The sequence below is a fragment of the Zea mays genome, chromosome 6 (assembly GCF_902167145.1).
Source record: "Zea mays cultivar B73 chromosome 6, Zm-B73-REFERENCE-NAM-5.0, whole genome shotgun sequence".
NCBI lineage: Eukaryota > Viridiplantae > Streptophyta > Magnoliopsida > Poales > Poaceae > Zea > Zea mays.
The window spans coordinates 55,202,568-55,206,510 of record NC_050101.1 but is presented as its reverse complement, the minus strand read 5'-3'; the positions used below and the strand labels follow the sequence as shown (position 1 = coordinate 55,206,510).

General features: G+C 47.5%; 1 long non-coding RNA gene across 1 annotated transcript; it reads right to left on the bottom strand.

Moving 5' to 3' along the window:
* Nucleotides 1–302: 302 nt before the first annotated feature.
* On the bottom strand, nucleotides 303–1,506 carry LOC103629316 (uncharacterized). Its single transcript, XR_554289.3, has 4 exons — nucleotides 1,416–1,506; nucleotides 1,135–1,289; nucleotides 774–1,058; nucleotides 303–696 (listed from the first exon to the last, which is right to left on the bottom strand). It is a non-coding gene; the product is annotated as an uncharacterized lncRNA (long non-coding RNA).
* Nucleotides 1,507–3,943: the final 2,437 nt, after the last annotated feature.

The following is a 3,943-nucleotide window of genomic DNA, read 5'->3' as shown; positions in this document are numbered from 1 at the left end:
AAATTAGATTACATAGTAAGTCGCATCCTGTTCGAGTGCAGCTCACTTAAAAATAATGGTTGACAACTGGGAGGTACTGTGGCACAGTCCCAGGTCATCAAGCTGCCAAGACAGATGTACCCCAGATTGTCTCACAGCTAGAAACTGACATGCCCCGTGCGCGATCACATGTCAGACCGAGAATCGTTGCACAATCAAGACCAGTGAGGAGCAGCGTCGTAGCATGTCACATCAGGGATCACACAAGGGCAGCAGCTGCGCCAGAGAGCGATCTAGGCAGAGGAGGGGGTGTACGTGCGACAAGCAAAGAAGTTGGGAAAGGCACCTCAACTATGGCTTATCGCTTTTCAGCTCGTTCATAGAAGCAATTAGGAAAGAAGCAAGACGAGCATTTGGCAGCTGCATCGCTTTTTCTGATGGGAATCTGGGAGAAAAGCCATGCCAGACAGGACCCATATGTCACTAAGCATGTTTTATCTTTCAGCGCAAAAAAGGGTACACATAATGGTTAATAAATTGATTAGCATGTTACAGACCTAGCAAAAGAAGCATTTAGCTCAAGATCATTGAGACTGGTTATAAAAAAGTGGTGATAATAGATAGCAAAGGTTACAAAGAATAGGAACAAACTTTGCCACGACAAACTGCAAAAAATATTGCCCCAGAAGAAGAATCGTGTAATTTGGTTCTATAATCCTGCAAATCAAATGGTTCATAGTTACGGGAATATGAAGTGTTATCATTCAAGTGACATCTAATAAAATATTTCAAACCTCAATTGCACTCTGAAAGTTTGATGACTGCCTAGGCTCTCTATAACTGGCTGCTTGTGCTTACAGATCCGCTGCCAAATTGTGTTCTCAGAAGTTGAATTTGAATGGTTCTGTAAGAGATTTAAGTTATAAAATTTCTAATTTTGTAAACACCTCAAATGATAAGAACTACTTTTCCAGAACCAATGAATACCCTATTTTTCTAGAAGTCAACACACATGTCCATCATAGAATATGAAGGGAAGAAAACAAGGAGTCCGTCTGGCACAATGTGTGCGAAATTTACTGTAAAATGAGCACATATGTCAGCAAAACTGTACCAGAACAAAAGCAGCTGCATATATTGTTAGTATTGGCCTACCTATTGCAGTGCCCAACTCTTGTTTATATTGTATAGTATTACGCGTACGATAAGAAGAATTAAGAGCATGTCCCGAAGGGCCGACAGGCACGACTCCAACCCAGACTTGGTCTGAAGAAATGACATGCGGATTTTCTAGTCTAACTGGGAATTCACTGGATTCATGGGGAAAAAATATTATCTCGGCAATCAACATAAAGCAGAGAAGCCAATATCAATAAGCAACCAATAAAGCTACAGTTCAATGACTAAGTAAATGAAATGAATGTAGATTTACTTACAGGTTTAGTTCCATGGCTAGTGAATCCAATGGAAACAAGGTGCCTGAGGTTAATATGATAGAGCGCACACCCAACTTGAGAAATTCTTCCATCGCCAGCCCCTTTTGTCGCCGCTGCCTTCGTGCCCGTACTCGCGGGTTCTCCTCGCTCCTCAATCTCCGTGCCTCAGCCATGGCCGGCTGACCGCATCCCCGTGCCGCCGTCCTGCTCCTTGAATCTGTGCGTCTGCCTTGAACCTGCGCGCAATTTGTGGGCGCGGACAGAGTTGCCATGGATGGCGGCGGATTACAGAGTGGAGCGCGGGGCCGCGGAGATGGCGGTGTGGTAGGGGCGTCGGAAGGAGGCGGGGCCGCGGGGGTACCTGTCGCGGTGGGGGAGGCGGGCGGAGGCCTCGCGAGCGTGGTGGAGAGGGGCGCCTCCACCGCGAGAGCGTGTCGAGACCGGGCGAGCGGGCGGGATCCATGCGCAGCCTCGGCGAGATCCGAGCGAGCGGACGTGCATCGTGGGCGAGATCCGCGGGTGGGTTCCATGCGCGGACACGGCGAGGTGGAGCATAGGCGGAGGAAGAGGCGGTGTGGGGAGGAGGGCCGAGATCCGCGGCACCTTCCATCGGCGGCAAGACCTTCCATCCGCGCGGCACAGGCAGAACAGCGCTGCACTCAAATGTGTCGACGCCTACACCCCACTCTTAAGGAGTAGTAGGGACTACAAATTTATTTTCAATATTTATTTTGAATATCTCTTAATTACTCTAGATCGAGCGCAAATACCAGAGAGTCTAGGGTTCACTATGCAAAAGTCGGAGCGCGGTTGTAATTATTTAACACTAGTCGTGGACGACGGCTTAATTCGAGAAAAGGGCTGGGTCTCTTTAGCAAAGTCCATCGCCCGAATGGGTATGGACAGATCTACGCCGCTGGATATGAAGTGGACGGTCCAGATTAAATTATGCAATCGTATGAATCGGTACGCACTACTGACCGTCAGATCCAGATCTGAGGGTCTGTAGTATATCTACGCACACACTTGATCCTGGACGCACACCACCGATCCAAGGGCTCCGATTTTATTTGGCACACTCGTATACCTCATTACGATCCAAACCACCCACTGGCGATCGAACGGCCCGGGGGCCTCCTTGTTCCCACAGATCTCAGCAGAGCCCAGGCGGCGCCCCCACGCACCCACGGTAGAGGATCACTCCAGCAACGCATATATAGCTCCCAGGCTTACACAACCTCCGCATTGCTATGTACAGAAGAAAAACACGAACCACAAGGATGAGGAATAGGAGTAGCTCACCGGAGCTCATAGCCCAAAGGGTCCCGTCCGCGGCGGGCACCAGATCCATGATGGAGCCATAAATCCGGTGAGAAAACCTGTCCCCACGCGAGCAATCGGCATGGGACGCCCACAGCGACCCACGACGCCCCCCCCCCCCCCCCCCCCCCCGGTTTTGCCCGACGCTTCGGCCCTGGCAGATCGACGACGCGCCCAAAGCAGTGGACGCAGCTCGAGTCTATGGCAGTGGCGGATATCATCACGTCCGGCTTCTGCCTCTGCGCACGCGCCGCTACATAAGAGATGGCACAGGGGTGGGGGTAGAGCTGTCCTAAATACACCCGGCATGGTCACTGGCCAGCATTTGGTTGGCCCGCGATCATGGCGTTCACCCACGGATTCCGTGCACGGTTGCAACCGCCCTGAGGAAGGGGATGACTAATGGGTACCACAGTCAGCGATACAGCACTTGGTGCGGTTTGAAAAGGAGAACTGACCAACGGGGCCCGCAGGGAAGTGACCTGGTTTGGGGTGTTGGGCCACACGGCTGGTGCAAGGGAAAAAGAAAACTGGGCCGAGCGCAGAAAATGGGCTGGAATGGGAAAGAGGGAAAGAAATGGAGTTGGGCCAGTTTTGGGGATCTAGGCCCAGTCCGCACAGGTTGATTGTCTTTTATTTTCTTTTAATTCCCTTCCTATTTTAGCTTTCATTTTCAATTTAAGTCTAGGTTTGAAATGCAAGTTCTCATTTAGATGCAACAATCAAAATAGTCCCAGCATGATGCAATAATATTTTATTATTTATTTTGTTATTTTCAATAATACTAATGCTTACTTCATGAGAGAAGAAGAAAATAATTCACGCACATCAATTTTGGAAATTCTTTATGTTTATTAATTGATTTTCACTTTCTAGTTTTGAGTCCAACTTCTAACTTTAACAACTCCAAATATAATATTGTCATTTAATTATTTCCAAGAAATAATTTCTAATGTGTAACATTCATTAAAAGGTTATTTTACTTACCCTCCTTAAGAATGTCCCTCAACCATATTAAAAAATAATCTAATTCATATGAAGATCTTTCTACTTTTCATTTAGTCTCTTTATTTATTTATTTATTTTATATATATTTTTTTCTTATACCAATTTTGCGCTTTACAATCTGGCCTTTGGACATACAGAAGACGGCATTTATCACCAAGTATGGGCTTTATGAGTATGGTATTTGTGACCCATAAGATTTT